This window comes from Narcine bancroftii, chromosome 7 (assembly GCF_036971445.1).
Source record: "Narcine bancroftii isolate sNarBan1 chromosome 7, sNarBan1.hap1, whole genome shotgun sequence".
NCBI lineage: Eukaryota > Metazoa > Chordata > Chondrichthyes > Torpediniformes > Narcinidae > Narcine > Narcine bancroftii.
This window is the reverse complement of record NC_091475.1, coordinates 96,285,199-96,307,931: the sequence shown is the minus strand read 5'-3', so window position 1 is coordinate 96,307,931 and position 22,733 is coordinate 96,285,199.

The following is a 22,733-nucleotide window of genomic DNA, read 5'->3' as shown; positions in this document are numbered from 1 at the left end:
ACATGCTGCTGGCTGAGGAGGATTTTAGTGACACTGGAGAATTGAGATCTGTGCTGATATTCTATAGTGAGCTAAGCAAGAGTGTGAAATCTGTAGGATAGGTCACCAGATCCTGCTCACAGCAGCAGGACCATGCAATTCCAATATTAGACTGGCAGCATGTTGATCAAATCTGTTGTCAATCTGCCATTCAGCCAGCAGACAATGGGATGAAGATCGCACCCATTGGTGTTTTTACCATCAACAATAGGGTGCAGAAGTGCAATCTTGCTGACTTCTGTGCATTTCAGGGAAAATTCCAGGTGCCAGCTGTTGCTAATGTCTCCAGTGGCTGGCCATTGAGAAAGCCTTTTATATGCCTGGCATAGACATTTTGGCGGATGTTTCTTGGTGGATATAGGGGCTGAGATAAGTGGGGCTTTTCCCCTTTGGGGTGTGACACAGGTAATGGAAAACCTGGGGCATTTTTTTTTTGAAAGCTGCCAACTAGAGTACTGTACAGACAATTGATGCATGTAGGATCCATCTTAAATTCAATGATGCTAAGTTCATGTGGACGTTCACATTTGCTATGGTCGCACAACTGCTACTGGGAGCTGATTTTTCTCTGAGCACATGACTGCTGGTTGATCGAGAGGGATGAAAGCTTGTTCCTACCAAGACTTTCTAGAATTTGCTCAAGGTGAGGCCAACATGCCAGCCCTGCAATAATTATGCTGCAATTCATCTTGACAATGCTGAAACATGGGGTGCAGCACCATATACCAATTGAAGGGCCATTGTTGCATGCCTGAGATTGCAGGCTCCCACTAGATAAAACTTTGTCTTGCCAAAGAGGAGTTTGAAAGGATGGAGGACATGGGTATTCTTCAACAGTCAAATAGCTCCTGGGCCTCCTGCTCTGCATGGTAGCCAAAGCCACAGGTGGATGGAGACCCTTTGGTGATTACAGAAGGTTGAATGAGGTTACCGCTCCAGATTGTTACCCAGTAACACATTTACAGGGCTTCATGTCCAACTGCAGGTAGTCCACATCTTTTCCAAGGAGGACCTGGTCCAGGGTTTCATCGGATCCTGGTCCATTCAGATGACATTTCAAAAATGGCTATTATTTCACCCTTTTGCCTTCTTTTGAATTCAGAAGGATGCCTTTTGGGCTCAAGAATGTTGCGCAGACTTTCCAATGTTTAATGTTCAGAGTGGGATGTGATCTTGACTTTACCTTCATATAAACTGTATGTCATGCTTATTGCTCGCTGCAGTTGTCAGGAACATCTGTCCCACCTGTGCATGCTTTTCACTTATTTAAATGAATTTGGGCTGACCATCAACCTGGCCAAGTGTCAATTCAGGTTAGTGACCAGCAACTTTCTGGGCCAGAAAATATAAAAAACCACGGAGCAAAGGCACTACTGGTAAAGGTTGAGGCAATCTGGGCATTTGCTAATCCCAGCACAGTTAAAGGTCTCCAGGAGTTCATTAGAATGGTGAACTTTTATTGCTGCAGCAGTTGAAAATGCTAAGGAAGCACTGGCTAATGCTGCATTGCTGCTCCACCAAAGAATGGATGTCCTGACCCCCACCCGACAGTGAATTTGTCCAGTACGGCAGTATGAGGGGTGCTTGAACAGTACATCGATGGGCATTGGAAACCATTGGCTTTCTTTTTTTTTAAACTTTATTTAAAATTTTATGATATGAATAAAATAAAAATTACATTTAAAGAAATAATAAAAAATAAGATAATAAAAATTAGAATACTACATCATTAAACTACACAAATTAACCCCCCCAATAATTATAACACAACATTAATCATCTAATTTAAAATTAATCCAACCCTCCCCCCCAAACTAGAGTGAAGAATTAATTAACAATGTTGTAAATAAAATAGAAAAAACCCCACTTACGAAAAAAAGGATAAAACTTAACAACAAAAAATATCAATACTAAAATAATACCCTTAAACATATATTTAAATCAAACATAATTCATGTATTTAACAAATGAAATCCACTTTAAAACTAAATTCAAATATTAAAATCATATATCAACCACATATCTGTTATACAAAAAATCATAATTAATAATACATAAATACAGAATTTCCATTAATACCAAGTTTCCTTTATAATTCATCGAGAGAACAAGAACATCCCTTAGAAAAACGATCAGATAAACTTTTTATTCCCTTCCCCTCCCCTTATATAAAAAAAGAAAAAAAAGAAAAAAAGTTCAAACTCTTATAAAATTCTCCATATTCTTCATTTATAACATCTTCAAAATTCTCTATCAAAATTAACTTAATTTTATTAAACTCTTCTCCTTCAATGTATTTGTACTTAATTTTCTTCTTCTTCTTATCACCTTTCCCCTCACCTTCCTCTTCATCTAATTCAACATCCTCAATTTTTGACTTATTATCTTCTGTGATATCATCCTCTTAAAAAAGAAAGAATAAAGAGAAAAAAAACCCAAAAAAAGAGAAAAAAAACCTCAAATCCCCTCTCAATTACAATCGAAACAAAATGAGTTAAAAAAAATAATTATTTATTTTAAAAAAATAATTAAAAAAAACCTTCACTTCTTAACCCAAAAATTAAAAAGAAAAAAAAAAACAGGTCGGAGGTCACAACTACCTCTTCCTGTTTAAACCGCCCAAAGCGGTAACTCCCCCAAAATATTGGGTGTGAGATAACTCAGAGGTAGCTGATGACTTCTGGAAACTAGTGCCCACCCAGTTCCTTCTCCCAACTCCCATTTCATCAAACTATCATCATTATTTAAACTATTTAAACTCTTTTAAAAAAAAAGATAAAAGATTTATTTTTTGAAATCTACGTTACCACTTCGATCACCATTGCTTCCATTTCTTTTAAAAATCTGGATACCACCTTACATCTCTACTCTATTTGGAGACCTTGAAGGACTACATCATTCCTGAAACTGCATGTTTGGTAGAGACTAAGCAAAGTCCATAACCTCTTTAGGATTGTCAAAGAATTTTGGCTAATTTCCATCCTAAAAAATCTTCAGTACCGCAGAATACCTGAATGTTGCCCTATGTCTTTTTTTTCACAACCGTTCTTTCACAGAATTAAATTTGCGTCATAATCTTTCTTCTTTTCTTTGGCTTGGCTTCGCGGACGAAGATTTATGGAGGGGGTAAAAAGTCCACGTCAGCTGCAGGCTCGTTTGTGGCTGACCAGTCCGATGCGGGACAGGCAGACACGATTGCAGCGGTTGCAAGGGAAAATTGGTTGGTTGGGGTTGGGTGTTGGGTTTTTCCTCCTTTGCCTTTTGTCAGTGAGGTGGGCTCTGCGGTCTTCTTCAAAGGAGGCTGCTGCCCGCCAAACTGTGAGGCGCCAAGATGCACGGTTTGAGGCGTTATCAGCCCACTGGCGGTGGTCAATGTGGCAGGCACCAAGAGATTTCTTTAGGCAGTCCTTGTACCTTTTCTTTGGTGCACCTCTGTCACGGTGGCCAGTGGAGAGCTCGCCATATAATACGATCTTGGGAAGGCGATGGTCCTCCATTCTGGAGACGTGACCCATCCAGCGCAGCTGGATCTTCAGCAGCGTGGACTCGATGCTGTCGACCTCTGCCATCTCGAGTACCTCGACGTTAGGGGTGTGAGCGCTCCAATGGATGTTGAGGATGGAGCGGAGACAACGCTGGTGGAAGCGTTCTAGGAGCCGTAGGTGGTGCCGGTAGAGGACCCATGATTCGGAGCCGAACAGGAGTGTGGGTATGACAACGGCTCTGTATACGCTTATCTTTGTGAGGTTTTTCAGTTGGTTGTTTTTCCAGACTCTTTTGTGTAGTCTTCCAAAGGCGCTATTTGCCTTGGCGAGTCTGTTGTCTATCTCATTGTCGATCCTTGCATCTGATGAAATGGTGCAGCCGAGATAGGTAAACTGGTTGACCGTTTTGAGTTTTGTGTGCCCGATGGAGATGTGGGGGGGCTGGTAGTCATGGTAGGGAGCTGGCTGATGGAGGACCTCAGTTTTCTTCAGGCTGACTTCCAGGCCAAACATTTTGGCAGTTTCCGCAAAGCAGGACGTCAAGCGCTGAAGAGCTGGCTCTGAATGGGCAACTAAAGCGGCATCATCTGCAAAGAGTAGTTCACGGACAAGTTTCTCTTGTGTCTTGGTGTGAGCTTGCAGGCGCCTCAGATTGAAGAGACTGCCATCCGTGCGGTACCGGATGTAAACAGCGTCTTCATTGTTGGGGTCTTTCATGGCTTGGTTCAGCATCATGCTGAAGAAGATTGAAAAGAGGGTTGGTGCGAGAACACAGCCTTGCTTTACACCATTGTTAATGGAGAAGGGTTCAGAGAGCTCATTGCTGTATCTGACCCGACCTTGTTGGTTTTCGTGCAGTTGGATAATCATGTTGAGGAACTTTGGGGGACATCCGATGCGCTCTAGTATTTGCGTCATAATAGCATAGTATTAAATCTCCATCTTGAAGCTTTCTAAACATCTTGTGAACTCAAATATTCTAATAATAATAATGAATGATCTGAAACCAATCTAGCCTTATACTCCACAGATATAACCCTATCCTGCAAATGTGCTGATATTAAAAAATAATCAATTCTAGAAAAAAGAATTATGTTGCGAGGAATAAAAAGAAAAATCTTTCTCTGTAGGATTAACTCTTCGCCAAATATCAATTAAATTCAAATCTGCCACTTGGATTGCCATCTTAGACTTCTTAATCACTCTTGAGTACTTATCCAATAAAGGCTCCAACACCACATTCAAATCTCCCCCAACATCACATTAGAGTTCGATTGTCCAAGTAATAAAGACATATCCACAACAAAAGCTGTATCCTCATCATTAGGAGCATAAACATCAAGCAAAGTCCATGCCTCATTAAAGATTGTACAATTTAATTTTAATAATCTTCCACCATTTTTCTCTTCACTCTGTAACTAAAATGGTAGATTCTTATGTACCAAAATTGCCACACCTTTTGCCTTAGAATTAAACAAAGAATAAAAAACGTGCCCAAACCATTCACGTTTGAGTTTCAAATGTTCCTTATCTATTAAGTGAGTATCCTTTGCCATTGCGACCACCGTTTCTTCCATTTCTTCCAGAAATCAAATTCCCTTCTTGCAGCTCTGCCCTCTTTGGAGACCGTGGAGGACTACGTCGTTCCTGGAATTGCGTAATTGGTAAAGACTGAGCAAAATCCATAGCTTCTTTAGGATTATCAAAGAATTTTGGTTGATATCCATCCTGAAAAATCTTCAGTACCGCAGGGTATCTAAATGTTGCTTTATATCCTTTTTTCCACAATAATTCTTTCACAGAATTAAATTCACGTCGTTTAAACATAATTTCCTGACTCAAATCCGGATAGAAGAAAACACGATTACTCTGAACCATCAAAGGAGATTTGTTTTGCTGTGCATTTCTAATAGCCATACATAAAATAGTCTCTCTATCACAGTAATTTAAACAGCGAACCAGAACAGGTCTTGGATTCTGTCCTGAAAAAGGTCTCCTTCTCAAAGCTCTATGAGCCCGTTCCAATATTAAACCTTCAGAAAACTTATCTTGTCCCAACACTTGTGGAATCCATTCAGTGAAAAATTTTCTTGGATCTAGCCCTTCTATGCCTTCTGGCAAGCCGACAATTTTCACATTATTCCATCTGGATTGGTTCTTCAAATAATCAACCTTTTTTGCTAAATTTTTATTCTGAATCTGTAACGTTTCAATTGTTTTATTCAGATCTTGCAATTGACCTTGTACATCAGATAATCCTTGATCACACATCTCAAGTCTTTCAAAAGTTTCAACTTTAAAAGCTCCATAATCAGCCATCTGTTGAGTATTGACATCCACCAATGCATTAATCTTAGAAGTAAGATTATTCATAGAATCACCTAAATGCATCATTGAAGAAAATATCTTATGTTCAAGACTCTTGAAAAGTATATCAACATCAGTAGATCCAGACATGGTAGGATTCTGCTGTTCTTGTGGAATCAGAGGACCTCCTATCCCTTCTTTTACGTTAGTAGCTTTTCTTGCAGTTTGACTCTGTGTAAGAGCCCCTGCCACAGACCCCCCAGATGTATCAGGAGGCTGATGATCAGGGTTATCTTTGATCCAAACCTCCTTTAAAAGCTTCGTTACATCAGTATCTGGAAGAGCTGATATAACTGGTGGTATAGCAGTCAAATAACAACTCTTTAACTCTCCAACTGGTGGCGCCCCAGCTAATTCAGCAGTCAAAGTCTCAGTAGATGTTGTTTGAAATACTGGCATCTGGCCAGCCCTTTGTTCTAAAGGCAGCTGAAAACGACCTTCAGAAAGACTTACGGAATCAGAACGGAGCTCCAAGGCCGAATTCTTCGCTTGTTTTCCTGGATCCATTTCACGCTGAGTCGTGGCTTTTTGTAAACAAGCAGGCTCAGATAATTTCGGAAAATATAATTTTTTAACAATCTGTTAATGTTTCCTTTTACTTTTTTTAAACAAATGTACCATTAGGTATTAATTCAACATCTCATACTATTTATAAACTTTTAAAAAAAGTTTTAATGGGCACTTAAAGAGAAAACAATAAGTTAGAGTCAGGAGAGGACTGGAAGGCACGTCTGTTCCTTATGCCATTTTGCCACGCCCCCCTACCATTGGCTTTCTTTAGCGATCACCCAAGACCACCAGAACCCAAGTACAGTGCTTTTGATTGAGTATTGTTGGGACTGTACCTAGTTATCAGACATTTCAGGAACTTTCTAGAAGGCAGGCATTTCTCAGCTTTTATGGACCATAAGCCGCTTGCATTTGCCTTCATGGTCGGCTCTTAAACAGAGATGTTGAGCTCACGACTGCCATCGAACACATCTCAGGAAAGGCCAAAGTAATGGCAGATGCACTGGTTCACCCAGCCATACAATTAAATGCAGACCTTAGCCCAAGGGGCAGACGATGTTGCATTGGCAAAAGAATAACAGGCAGATGAAGAAATTCCCATTACAGAACAGCAGACTCAACCTGTAGCTGGAAGAAATTCCCATAGGCCTGGGGGAGCTCAAACACCTGTGTAATGTACTCACCCAATTATTCCGGTGCCCTGGAGACAGCAGGTATTTGACGTGGGTTGGCACATCCATCTATCAAAGTGTCTGTCCGGATGGTAACCAACAGATTTGTGTGGCATAGCCTTCGAAAACAGCTCAGCAATTGGGTGAAGACATGCATTGGTTGCCAGACATCCAAAGTCAGTAACACACAAAAACCCCACTACAATCTTTTGAGCCAAGGGTTCAAACTTTTTGGATATCAGAAGAAAAGATGAAGCTTTTGCTATTGACTGCCTTAAACCTGCCCATCTGGATCTGAATGGATCACTCATGGTTCAGGTGCCTCGGTGGAGAGGAAGCCCGCCCAAACAAAATAATATATAGACTCTGGGGTCCACAGTGGGATTGCAAGTTCTGCAGGGAAATGTAGCAAACCACTTATCAGCATGTGAACCAGCTCACAAAATGGTGGACACGCTGTGGAAAATGCTGGAAATTGACCTGCATCCAACACCGGTTTTTATCTGGCCTGATGACATCACTGATGTCATTTCCTGTCCATGTGACAGAAGCAGTGATGTATACAAGGCCAGCCTGCAAGCCTGGAGGTGTCAGTCTTGCTCTAGAATGTACTGTGTGTACATGGACTTCCCAGCCTATAAATCAACTCGACAATGTGTACAGTGACATCTATCATAGCTCAAATATAGAATACTTAGCTACACTTTTACGGTTTTACCTTTTCTTTTTTCCTGTTTCTCAATTCTAATGTATTTTATCTGAAATTGTCAGTCTGTTTCCCAGTCCAAATGTACAAAGTGTTTCTCACATTTATTTTTTTAATTTCAGAGCTTCGATTGCCTGTCACTTTAATTTGCTGACCATTCCCACTTTGCCCACTCTCTCTTGCTTCCTGAATTCCTTCAATTCTAACCAATATTATTCTCATGGGACAGGATACTCGCCTTTTCCTCCTGGACACACTGGAACTCAAAACTGGGGTCAACAATTTCAAGTTTTTTTTCCATTTCTTTCTCCACAAACAATATTTGTTTTTTGTTTATTTTCTGGCTCTACCTGGAGACTTTGAAAGTAATTGTTACTGTAAGTTTTGATTGACATCTATCACTATTACTCTGTTTGAACCAACCTATCACTTTAATTGATCAGTTTCAGATCTGTATTTTTTTGATGACTTAGAAGAAACCATTTGACTCCTGACAATAATGCCAGTTTTCAGGGCAGTTTCATTTCCCTGTTTATTTCTCTGCAACTTATTCTTCTCATATTCATCAACTTCCCCTTTATTTCCTGCCACATATTTACAAAAATAATTTAATGTGTCCAATTAACTTGCAAACATAGTAGGAACTTGGGGGAAGTCCACATGTCACAGGGAGAATTATGAAAATCAGAGCATCTGACATTGCAAGTTTTAATCAAAATTCTCATTTTAGCACTTGTAACCTCTTGATTACTGTTATAAATTTAACCTCTCAGGACTTTTACTTCAAAATGTTAACCTCTCAGGTATTCTCATAACATCAAACCTGAGATCTCTTGTGCTTCTACCTTCAACTATTCAGAAGCTTTCACTTGTAAACTTCAGTCTCTCAGAATTGAGTCATTAAGCTGTGAATTAAATTGGATTGATCTAGATTATATTTGTTAATGCCCTTGGCAGTGAAACAGCATTCTATAAATGCAGAAACAACTTCAGGGAGAACAGTCTGCTTCATGCTTAAAGTTCCACATCAATCTTTGACCTCACAAATCCTCCTGCTGGGAATCCTTTAAGCTATCCTTCCAAATGTCTGAGAGGGCTCAGCTTTCCTTACTTCCATTATTCCAGAATCTTTCTTTTTAATCTATATACTCTGCCATACAAATTATACAAAGTTATGTTATATATGAAACATAGGTATTATTGATAACTAATATTATGTGAACCTATATAATGTGTTCACAACAAAGCTCAAGGGGATTTGGATTCAATCTCATTGCTCCTCCTTCTTCGACCTTCTAAAACCCTTAAACAACTTTCATTTAAAGAACATGATTGAGAATAAAAGCCTCCACATTTCATATAAAGAACATGGTCATAAAATTCATCTGATACTAAACATTCTAAGATATAAAAGATCTTTTATTTATGTTTAGAGTCCTTCATGCCCTCGATACATTCTAAAGCACACCATGGTCAGCTGTACACATTAATGACTGACAAAAAGGGTGGAGATAAATGACCAATTCATTTTTTTAAAATGATCAATATTAATTGGGACTTTAATTAGGGAGAGAAGAGATTTCCTGATGCAATGATATAGCATGCGTCCATTTGAATGGGCCAAATAGGGAAATGACATTTAATTTGAGGGAAGTAATTGGTTTAATTTTATGTGCTACCAATATCTCATATTTAAGAACTTACTTGCATTGCTAAGTTCGCTATGCCAGTGCCAAAAAAAAATCTTTTAAGTCAGCTTACTTAGGTTGAGGTGGGGCTGATATAAATTGGATGTATTTGTAAAGATCTGTGGAATTTAATTTGATTAAATTAATGATGTGACTTTACACTGCTCAGATTTTTAAAAAAGGCATCAGGTTAATTGATTCTATTTCACAGGATTTATCTATTAACTTTTATTTAATAAAATGATAACTTGTATTGCTTGTCAATATAACATGGTATATACCAAACTGCTGTTTGCTGCGTAGGGAGATGTAGCTCATTTTGCTCAGAAGTAGCACTTTAACTATGCCAGTTAGTTATACACAATGCCTATAAAATGAGGGGCTTTTTTTTGAACTATTATGTGCAAAATGGAACTGTGTTAGTCTCACTTCAGGAACAATTTGCTGGCAAGGCTGTGTGAAGAATAATTAGAAAATGAAGTGTTACTTTTCCAACTGTCACACTCTTTCCAGAGATCTTGATTTTGTTGTTTTGTGATTTACACTGCTTAAAATGGTTCTTTCATCTCTTCTTGTTACCTGTTACAAACAGTGCAATCCATAAAACTTCAACACCAACAAACATATGTTGGCAGATTTCAGTTTCAATGGACGCATTCTGTTTCTCCGCTGAAATTACAAAATCACAAGTTATTTATAGATAAGGCAAATTATTCAGCTCATCTAAAATCATCCCTCCAGAGATATAGTGTGATAACCCCTTCAAATCCATGGACTTTTCTAAAGTTATTCCAGTGTTCTTGAATTAACTAGTTTGAATAGACATTTAATCAACATGTTAAACATTCTTTTTGGTAAGTATTACTCTTTTTTAATGATTTCACCTGTTAAGTATTTTTTTCTTGTTTTTAGTTCTGCAGTTGAATTGAGGAAGAAAGTTGTGAATAATCTTTTACCCTGTACTTATGTATTTTGTAAGATAATTTCTCAGATATTTGAGATTGATTCTTCACAATGGTGGATTTGAATCTAGTGAAAAGTTAAAATTTTAAGCTCAATTACTGCTGGCCATGAACTTGATATTTCAGTGTGAACAAGATGAGCTAAGAGCAGGCATTCAGTCTGATTCTGGGAACTGTGGTTGGGGTGGTTAGGGGATTGATGAGTCATTTAGTTGAGATCCCTAAAGAAGTAATGTTTCTTAATTCTAACAGACTTTTTTTTTCCTTAACTCATTTTGATCAAATTTTCCAGGCATTTGGAATCACACCATGTTATGGAGGTGAGAGTGTGGAGGACCAGGCATGTTTCCTTCAGACCTTATATAACTTTTCAAAGTCCCACAAGAACTAGTTCAGTAGCTCATCTCTATGTCCACATCTATGATCTCCAACCCCAAATTTATCTCTCCACTCTTTGTGATCACTGGGTTGTCACTCATCACTCTCTCTAAGATCACCAATGTCCACTGATTTCCATCAGTCCAGTGGTATGTGTCATGATCAACAACTCTTCCATGATCAAAAGATGTTGCAACCTCCCCTGGTTGGTCACAAACTCCCACCCCACCCCCCCCCCCCCCCACCCCAATTGGTCCCAAATATGCAACTATTCTAGTGGGCCAGATATTGTAAGTTTCTGAGAGGAATGCTTCTGTGAGGGTAATTGTGCAGGTGACGTATAAATTTATATTTTAAAATTTAGACACACAGCACGGTAACAGGTCCTTTTGACCCATGAGCCCAATTACATCTAATTAACCCACAACCCCCTGCATGTTTTGAACAATGGAAGGAAACTGGAGCTCCCAGGGAAAACCTACATGGACAAGAGGAGAACATGCAAACTCCTTACAGACAACAGGGATTCAACAGGCTTTGGTGAAAGCAGGCGAGGAGAAAGGCAAGCTGTATTATTTGCCTTTTTTAATGTTTATGATATAATTCAGAGTCATGCCTATGGGGTTAGTGCTGTGTTCTGGGTGTGAGATGTGGGAACCATGGGTGACTTCCACCCTCCCCAATGGCTACATCTGCAATAGGTCTACCGAGATGGGGAACGGGAACTGCAGCTTGATGATCTTCAGCTTGTTAGAGAGAGTGAGGTGGTGGTAGACAGGACCTTCACCTTCCCCAGTGGTCACTCCTGCACTGGGTGCACCAGGATGCAGCTCCTTAAGGATCAAATTAGGGAGATGGAGTTGCAGTTTGAGACCTGCGGCTCATTAGGGAGATGAAGAGGTAATTGATAGGACGTACAGGGAGGTAGTTACCCCTAGACTAGAGGTGCTGGGTAAGTCAGAAACTGCCAGGGGAGGGAAGAAAAATGCCAGATGCCAGGATAGTGGAGAGCACCCCTATGGCTATTCCTCTCAGCAACAGGTATATTGTATTGGATGCTGTTAATTGGGATGTCCTGACAGAGGATGGCCACAGTGGCCAGGTCACAGGCACTGAGCCTGGCGCTGTGGTGCAGAAGGGAAGGAAGGGGAATGCAGTGGTGATAGAGAACACTATGGTCATGGTTGCAGACAAGGGATTCTGTGAGTCTGATAGATATACCCACATGATCTGTTGCCTCGCATGTGCCAGGGTATGAGATATCTCAAATCAGGTCCAGAGTATTCTGAGAGGAGAAGGTGAGCAGCCTGATATCTTGATACATGTGGGTACTAACGAGATAGTTTTTTTTAAAAAATGGCGGAGGTCCTGAAGTGAGGTTACAGTGAGTTAGGTTGGAAGATCAGCAACAGGACCTTCAGGGTAGTGATCTCCAGATTGCTATGTGTGCCAAGTGCAAGTGGGGCAAAAATGGATGGATGAGATGGATGAATGTGTGGCTGAGGGACTGGTGCAGAGGCAAGGTTTCAGATTCTTAGACCCTTGGGATCTCTTCTGGGGGAGGCATGACCTCTACAAGAAGGATGGGTTACACCTGAACCCAAAAGGGCTAATATCCTGGCAGGCAGGTTTAATAGAGCTGTTGGGTATGGTTTAAACTAATTTGGCAGGGGGGGGGGGGTGGGAACCTGAGTGATAGGGCAATGGATAGGCAAGAGAAAATGGGAAAAGTTTGGATAGGCAGTGAAATTAAAAGGGTAGAAGGAGCAGAAAGGGAGCAGAGAGTATGGTCAAGTGCATCAGGTAGGAAGACGAGGGGTGTGGGAGTAACAGATTAAAGAAACATAGAAACATAGAAACATAGAAGATAGGAGCAGGAGTAAGTCCTGCTCCGCCATTCAATGAGATCGTGGTAGATCAGGTATTATACATGAACACATGGAGTACAAAAAATAAAATGGATGAGCTTGAGGCTCAACTGCATATTGGAGGGTATGATGCTATAGGAATAACAGAGACATGGCTCCAGGAGGGCCAGGATTGGGAAATTATTATTGCAGGGTCTACATCCTATCAAAAGGACAGACAGGTGGGTAGAAGGGGTAAGGTGTCTCTGTTGGTGAAGAATGTCTTTCAGTCCCTTGAAAGAAGTGACATAAAAGCAGGTGGAGTAGAGTCTGTTTGGATAGAGTTGATGAATTGAAAGGGAAGAGGACCATAATGAGAGATCCCCAAACAGTAGCTTGGATATAGGAGGCAGAATAAATCAGGAGTTAAGATTGACATGTCAGAATGGTAATGATACAGTTGTTATTAGGGGATTTCAACATGCAGGTAGACTAGAAAAATCTAGCTGATGCGGGCATGCGAGAAAGTGCATTTATAGAATGTTTCCGGGATGGACCCCACCAGGGGGAAGACAATTCTGGATTTGGTGTTGTGCAATGATGTGGATTTGATAAGGGACCTTGAAGTAGGGGGAGCCTTTAGGTAATAGTGACCATAATATGATAAGTTTAATTTGCAATTTGAAAGGGAGAAGGAAAGAAAGTCGGAGGTATCAGTATGACAGTTGAATAAAGGGGATTATGCAGCCATGAAGGAGGAGCTCACCAAAATACAATGGAAGGATACCCTGGCTGAGAGAACAGTGGAACAAAAATGACAGGTATTTATGGCCATTTTTCAGAAGGTACGGGACCAGTTCATTCCAAAGAGGAAGACAAAGTCTAAAGTAAGCAAAGGGCAACTGTGGCTGACAAAGGAAGTCAAGAACAGTATCAAGACCAAGGAGAGGAAGTATAATATAGCAAAGAGGAGTGGGAAGCTAGAGGATTGGGAAACCTTCAAAGAGCAACACAAGGTAACTAAGAAAGCTATACAGGAGGAAAAAAATGAAGTATGACAGTAAACTTGCCAACATTATAAAAGGGGATAGAAAAGGTTCTTAAGGTGTGTAAAGAGGGAAAAAATAGTTAGGACCAAAATTGGGCCCTTAGAAACAAAAATGGGTGAAATTATTTTGGGAAGCAAGGAAATGGCTGACAAGTTTTATAGATACGTTGGATCAGTCTTCACCAGGGAAGATGCAGGTAAAGTTCAGGTAGGGAGTAGAGGTCCTGTGCTATTGAAGGAATTGATAGAAATTCCAACAGTAATGGAGGAATTGATGGAAATCCAGATTCAGAAGTATGTGATCTTGAGCAAATTGAATGGACTGAAGGCTGATAAGTCCCCAGGGCCTGATGGACTGCATCCCAGTGTGCTTAGGAAGGTTGCTCTTGAAATTGTGGTCGCTCATCCATTTTATTTTCTAATGTTCTATAGATTCAGGAGAGGTGCCTGTGTATTGGAGGGTGGCTAATATGGTGCTGCTTTTTAAGGAGGGAGGGAGAAAATGGGAAATTACAGACCAGTTAGCCTGATGTCAGTGGTGATGAAGATATTAGAATCTATTATAAACGAAGAAATAACAGAACACTTAGACAAATAATAGTGCCATTACAAGTCAGCATGGATTCCTGAAGAGAAAATCATGCTTGACCAACCTTCTGAAATTTTTTGAGGATGTGATGAGGAGCGGAGACATGGGAGAGCCAGTGGATGTGGTGTACTTGGACTTTAAGAACGCTTTTGATAAGGACCCGCACAGGAGATTAGTATGCAAAATCAGAGAGCATGGTATTTGGGGGTGGGTGCTGACATGATAGAAAATTGGTTGACAGACAGGAAACAGTAGGGATTAATGGGTCACTTTTAGGTTGGCAGGATATGATAAGTGGGGTCCCACAGGACTCGGTGCTGGGTCTTTGGTTGTTTTTATATATATATATATATATATATATATATATATATATATATATGGACAAGTTTCTCTTGTGTCTTGGTGTGAGCTTGCAGGCGCCTCAGATTGAAGAGACTGCCATCCATGTGGTACCGGATGTAAACAGCGTCTTCATTGTTGTGGTCTTTCATGGCTTGGTTGAGCATCATGCTGAAGAAGATTGAAAAGAGGGTTGGTGCGAGAACACAGCCTTGCTTCATGCCATTGTTAATGGAGAAGGGTTCAGAGAGCTCATTGCTGTATCTGACCCGACCTTGTTGGTTTTCGTGCAGTTGGATAATCATGTTGAGGAACTTTGGGGGACATCCGATGCGCTCTAGTATTTGCCAAAGCCCTTTCCTGCTCACGGTGTTGAAGGCTTTGGTGAGGTCAACAAAGGTGATGTAGAGTCCTTTGTTTTGTTCTCTGCACTTTTCTTGGAGCTGTCTGAGGGCAAAGACCATGTCAGTAGTTCCTCTGTTTGCGCGAAAGCCGCACTGTGATTCTGGGAGAATATTCTCGGCGACACTAGGTATTATTCTATTTAGTAGAATCCTAGCAAAGATTTTGCCTGCAATGGAGAGCAACGTGATTCCCCTGTAGTTTGAGCAGTCTGATTTCTCACCTTTGTTTTTGTACAGGGTGCTGATGGTGGCATCACGAAGATCCTGAGGCAGTTTTCCTTGGTCCCAACAAAGCTTGAAAAACTCATGCAGTTTGGCATGCAGAGTTTTGCTGCCAGCCTTCCAGACCTCTGGGGGGATTCCATCCATACCTGCTGCTTTGCCACTTTTCAGTTGTTCGATTGCCTTATATGTCTCATCCAGGGTGAGGACCTCATCCAGCTCTAGCCTTAGGGGCTGTTGAGGGAGCTGGAGCAGGGCGGAATCTTGGACTGAGCGGTTGGCACTGAAAAGAGATTGGAAGTGTTCTGACCATCGGTTGAGGATGGAGATCTTGTCGCTGAGGAGGACTTTGCCGTCTGAGCTGCGCAGCAGGCTTTGGACTTGGGGTGAGGGGCCGTACACAGCCTTTAGAGCCTCGTAGAAACCCCTGAAGTCGCCAATGTCCGCGCTGAGCTGGGTTCGTTTGGCGAGGCTAGTCCACCACTCATTTTGGATCTCCCGGAGTTTGCGCTGAAGATGGCTGCATGTGCGACGGAAGGCTTGTTTCTTCTCTGGACAGGATGGCTTTGTAAGGTGAGCCTGGTGGGCAGCTCGCTTCTTTGCCGGCAGCTCCTGGATTTCCTGGCTGTTTTCGTCAAACCAGTCCTTGTTTTTCTTGTCCCGCATCGGACTTGTCAGCCACAAACGAGCCTGCAGCTGACGTGGACTTTTACCCCCTCCATAAATCTTCGTCCGCGAAGCCAAGCCAAAGAAGAGAAGAATATATATATATATATATATATATATATATATATGATTTAGATAAGGGGATTATAAATAACATCAGTAAATTTTCAGATAACACAAAACTTGGTGGCAATGTGAGAAGGATATCAGGAAAATGCAGGGGTATTTGGACGGGTTTGGTGAGTGGGCAGATGTATGGAAGATGCAGTTTAATGTGCAAAAATGTGAGATTATCATAATTGGTGGCAGGAACAGGAAGGCAATTATTTAAATGGAGTCAAGTTAGGGAGTGCGGAAGTGCGTGGGTGTACTTATACATCAGTTACTAAAAGCTGCATGCACGTTCAACAAGCTGTGAAAAAGGCAAATGGCATTTTGGCCTTCATAAAAAAAGGGGAGTAGAGTATAGGAGTAAACATTTCTTTCTGCAGTTGTATAGGTCCCTGGTGAGACTACACCTGGAGTATTGTGCCCAGTTATGGTCTCCTAATTTGAGGAAGGACATTCTCACTATTGAGGGAGTGCAGCATAGATTCACATGGTTAGTTCCTAGGATGGTGGGATTGATGTATGCAAAAAGGTTAGATAAACTGAGGTTATATGAATTGGAATTTAGAAAGATGAGGGGAGATATGATTGAGGTATACATTAAGGGATTGGACATGATATAAACTGATAACATGTTCCCGATGTTGGGTGGGGGGGGGGGAGCTAGGACCATAGTTTAAGAATACAGGGAAGGCCCTTTAGGACAGAGATGAGATTTTTTTTTAACCCAGAGAGATGTTGGTCTGTGGAATGCTTTGCTGCAGAAGGTGGTAGAGGCGGGTTCTCTGCACAAGTTCAAGAAGGAGTTAGATAAGATTCCTGTAGACAGTGGAATTAAGAGTTATGGGAAGAAGGCAGGGATGGGGTACTGATATTGGAAGATCAGCCATAATCTAAATGAATAGTGGTGCTGGCTCGATGGGCTGAATAACCTACTCCAGCATCTATTCTCTAATATCTATTGTCAATCACTGGTGTTGTAACAGCTAACTGCTATGCCAACATTTTGTGAAGAAGCTTTCCATTTATATGCACCAAATCCTCAGATCCAGATAGGGATCATTTTTACTTTTGCCATATCTAAATTGATTTCCAAAGTCTCCCTGTTTTTACTCTCATTCATACTATTCATCATATAATAGAGCCTAGTGTTTTAGGTCATTTCAAAGAATAATTAAAAATCAAAGTTTTTGTTGGTAGATATGAGCCTCAACCAATTAAACAAGTTGATTTCTTTCCCTAACAATTTAATAGTTACACAGGTACTGGTATGAAATTCCAAGTTTATTTAAAAATTGACTTGTGTTAAATTATCATTTACTGTGACAATATTTGTGGAAAGAGAGATGGAAAGTCAATGTTTCAGGTCTGTTTCTTACACTTTCAGTAGAAGAATGAGTGGGGTGGGATCTGCCTCACAAAGGGAAAATATGTGACAGGATGTCAAAGTGGCTTCACGTTCATAGCTATAGATGAGATTTTCCTTATTCTAATATATCCTAATTTCATCTTCCAAAGTGTAAGCTGTGATATCCAAAATTCAAACTCTGTGGCTGTTACTTTATGTAGTTTTAATTCATTGATAGACAGATAAACATTTTGCATAGCTTCGCAACAAGACTTTCATAATGATGAATAACAAGCATTTACTGTATAAAGATACAAGAATATATATAAAGAATTTATATATATTTGTAGAGATACAAAAGCTTAGAGATTCAAAAGGTATTTAAAGAGATACAAAAGGTATTTAAAGAGATACAAAAGTTCAAAGAAAATTGTTTGTGCTCACACTTCCTTCACATCTTGTAGAAAAAGAGAGCAAACTAATAGCCTGGGTGGATGTTGCAATATATTACATCATAGTCACTATGGTAACACTACAAACAATAGTTCTCTTAAAGAGACAGGCACAAAATTAACTAAGAATAAAAAAAAGCACAAGATTTTAACCCTTACACTTGATGATTGAGTTTTTTTTTCCTGTATAATGAGGAGGGCATATCTGGCTGTCAGACTGGATTTGTACAAGTAGGATAAGAAAAAGAGAAAATTAAAAAAAACAATGCAGGTCAGGTTGCTTCTGTTGAAAGAGAATGGCCAACATTTTAAATGAAGAACCCTTTATCACCTCTGGTGGGGAGGATAAAATTTAATTCTCTCCTTCCCAGTTCTGATAAAGGGAGTACAAGATTATAGATCTGAAATGCTGAGTTTCTCTTTCCATTGATGTTGCCTGACATGTTGAGATTTTACAGCATTTTTGTCTTGGTTTCATTATTTACTTAGTTTTCATTTGGAGCTGATCTTTACACTAAATTCAACTTCTGAATCGAATTGACATTACATTCTTTTGTGTTTTTAGAATAACATCTAAATTATTAATTTGGTAAAATAACAGCCAACCACTCGAACCAATGAAAATGATCAAACCATTGAAAAAGAATTCACCGGGAATGCTAATTGTTCTCTCTCAATTTATGCCAGATGACTTGCTGAGTATTTTCAACATATTGATATTTTTATTTTGACATTCAAGGTCTTCATTATATTTGATTTTGAACTGGGTTCCTGGACGAGCTTAAATTATAATTCCCTCTGTTGAAAATCAAAAATGCCTTTTTTTTGCATTCTGGAGTTTTCTAATTACAATTGTAGCCAATATAATGGGAGACATGCACATTACTGAAGATAACCAACCTTTACTGCTTTTTAAGTCTGAACAGTGGAAGACTAGCATTGAAAATAATTTCTCCACTGTGAAGTCATCGTGTAGTATCCTGGGTGTGCAGGAAGTAACTGCCGTGGTTCACAGCATGTTTGCACTGTCAAACATTTTTTCTACTCTTTGTTCTCTCAAGGTGTTGAAAGATTCTCAGTGTTAATTGATGCCATTTTTAAGCTTGCTAATTAAGACCTGACAACGCTTTTTAATATAAATTACATTGCTCAGTGATTAAATGAGATTTCTTTGCTGCTTCAATTAATCAAAAGTTAGCAATGACATAGTTACTATTTTAATTTTACCAAAAACCTTTCATTGTCATGCTCTGAGGAAAAGGAATTAAAATGTATTTGTTGACAAACATTAAGAATATCATCTACAACTCCCAAGGCTAATCCTGACATAGCTGAGAGAGGAGAACAGATGTTTTTCTTGGTTTATCACAAAATTCTTATGGGTTCGGATAACATGACGATTATGAAACTTGTGATCTATTCTGAAGCAGCTGATATTTTAACCCTCTAAGCATTGAAAGATGTTCCCATCTTTTAATTTGACAGATGTGCATACAGGTTGTAAATTGTTTTGTCTCAATAATTAGTGAGCATTTTTTTAAATATAAAAAGTTTAATAGGAAATTAATTTCTCAAGTACACCACCAGATATCAGAAATAAAAAAAAACATTTGCTTTGTCATGATAAAATTGAAAGGATGGTAATAAATTAAAGAAAATAATAAGCAGATAATTCAACTTTAAGAATATTCAGAGCCTTGGAATTAGACTGCGAAGTGCCCCATCTTTGTGCACAATGTGATCCAATTCGGAGAAAGGGAAAAACTTAATAAAAGTTAGGATCTGGAAAGCTGATTTCATGTTTTCTTTTTAAGTCCACAGTTAAAGATGCAAAACACATAGAAATTCCAGCATGTGTTGTGCTATCCAAAGTCACAGAGCTGAGGCTCTAAAATTTCCAGTGGTCCTCAATTAGACAAATTTATACTGCAACATTTCAAGTTTTCAAGGGGAAGGGGGAAGTCACATGATGCCATAGGTGATTTCACAATCTCGCGACTCCTGTGGGATTTATAAAAAAATGTATCCATTCAGCAAAGTTTTTTTAAACCTAAAATATTTTAAAGTTAATATAAAACACTCAATTAACTTTCAATATGTCACTGAAAAAAAGAAAAACTTCTAAGCTGACTCCAACTACAAAATCTGAAGAGAAGAAGAAAAAAAGAACCTGGGCCTACCTTGACTTTGAAGCAGGTTGCTGAAGTACCATTGGGATCCGTTGGGGAAGACCCAGATGAGGGACCATCCTCTGGAGCCCTCTTCGTGTTGAGTCGCAAAGATGGCACCGGAGGGAACACTAAAAGTGCTTCATACATGCACGAGAAGTTGGGCATACACAGTGCAGTAGAATATCAGACTAAGAAAAAAAAAATTCAAAAAGGTTTAAAGAGACAGGCTGACATTTCCACTTCAGAGCATGAAGGAGACACCAGTCCAGTGGAAGAAGTGTCAGAAGAGTATGAAAGTGAACAAGTCACATCAAGTTCAGAAGATGAACAGACTGGAGAAGAGCAAAATTTTATTAAGAAAGAAATAAGTAAGATTGAAGCCAAAATTGATGAATTTCAAATTAATATTAATTTGATTTTTGGAAAATAATTTAAAGTTGTTAAATGGGTTTATAAATAAAGTTTCAGAAGAATTTAAGTCAAGTTACAGAAGAGCTGACAGTTAAAGTAGACAATACTTTGAAAATGATGAATAATGCTACACAGAGTGGGTAAGTTGGAAAAGAAAGTTAAAAATGTTCAAGTTGATGTGCAACATGTTGAAGAAAGATCTAATGTATGTGAAGACATACATGGTTTAATGTCGATGTATGAAAATTTGATGGATAAAGTTGACATTATGGAGAATTACAGTAGAAGAAATAATGTTAAAATAATGGGAAAATCTGAAGGTAAAGAAGATGATGTGATTCATTTCTTCCAAGAATGGATACCGAAGATATTCAAAGAATATTTTGAAGGTAAGATCTTAATTGAGAGGGCCCACAGAGTTTTAAGTCCTAAGTTTTCAAGGGGATGTCCCTATGCATGTCTCAGTCTGCTGAGAATTCAACTCGCCTTTAGTATGTTTTTTTATGGGGGGTGGAAGAGGAAGAATGTGGTCATAAATGACAACACAATCAGTCCCCTTGAGGAGTAAATAGTGAGCCACATTTCTGGAATGCACTGATCCTTCTGCTAAAAACACCTCCATAGTGTTTTTGTGAACAGAGTTCCAGAATTTTGATCTCAGGATGGTAAAGTATATGTAATATTATTCCAGATCAGAATAATGTATGAGAGGAACCAATTGGTGGTATTCCCATACCCATGCTGCCCTTTTTACTTCTCTCTTGGTATTAGACATTTTGGAGATCATGTCTATGTGGTTTTGGCAGCATTTTTTGTTGGAGTTAATTTGTGCTGGTGATAGTGTAAGTGAATGTTGGGGCAGTAGATGGGGTGCCAGGTAAGCAGAATGCTTTGTACTGAACATTGGGTTTTTTTGAGTATTATTGGGATCCACTATTACAGGCAATTACAGGAGAGAATCATATCACACTTGTGTTTTGTGCCTTTATAGTGGTGGAAATGCTTTGGGTTGTCCAGAAATGAGTCATTTGTTATCATGACCAGCTTTTGTAGCCACAGTGGTTATGTGCTGGTACAGTTGAGCTTTTGATCAATGGCTTCTATGATGCTAAAGCTCATACAAACCTTCTGTTACATAAGCCCCTTTCACACTTGCATCCCATTAAATTGGCTTTTCTGTGTCCCAGAATAGGAATGGAGGTTGACTTTTCACACTTGACCACTCCTAACTGGGACCCTGAATGCTTTCACACTTGCAAAGAACCATCCCCAGGGTTAGGACTGTTCTACCTTCTACTGGTGATGTCATGCCGCACCGAATGATGGTGAACCTGCCCTAAATCCTGATCAATGTATTATGGTCTTATATTTGAACAAAATTAATCATGCCTAATTATAACATAAAGTTTTATGCCCAGCACAGTATGAGCCCTTCAGCTCCTGATGTTGTTGTGCTGACCTAAATAACCTTTATAAGGGACCGTGGGACAGTGTTAGCAATAAGTAGCAATAGTGGACAATTTTTAAACAGGGTGCGAAAGTTGGTAGCACTTTAATGCTCAATTTATCTAGCATGGGAAAGTTTGTAACACTATAGCACACAATTTATATAGTGTGGGAAAGTTGGTATCTCTATCATAATCAATTTAAAAATACCATGGGTGAAAAAAGCAATGACAGACCTGTCCTCCCAGAATTCCATGCAATAGAGAAAGGGCTGCATGACTGGCTGCAGCAATGGAGCATTCATGGAGGGTTTCTCTGCCACACACAATTCTGGGAAGTGAGGCCTGCCATTGCCTTTTCCCACAGTCTTTATAAATTGTGTGCTACAGCGCTACCAATTTTCCCATGATGTTTAAAAATTGTCTGCTATTTCTATTTATTGCTATTGATTTCCCCTCTCTCACTCCTGTCGCAACTTTCCCACCACAAGGTTAACACCTTCATTTTAATCTTTACTTCCTTCATGTTCCTGCATACATGCAAAAACATGGGTCATTTCAATCCCACAATACAATGACCCATTTCACACTTGCCTGATTGCATCACTACAGATGCCGGAGATTGTACTAGGGGTCGAGGCAGTCAATCCCCGGCTTGAGATGATGTCACCTGATGCCAGCATTAAGCTGATTTTGCTTTCACAGTTGGCACTTGAAAGGCCGATTGGCAGTTAGTTCCTGGGATCCAAGTTAGTTCCAAGTGTGAAAGGGGCTAAAGTTATTTAATTATAATATTTATTTATTTTAACATTTGTATATAAATACTGCACATATGTCTGTATGTATGTTATATCTGTATGTGTGTTTGCAGTATGTT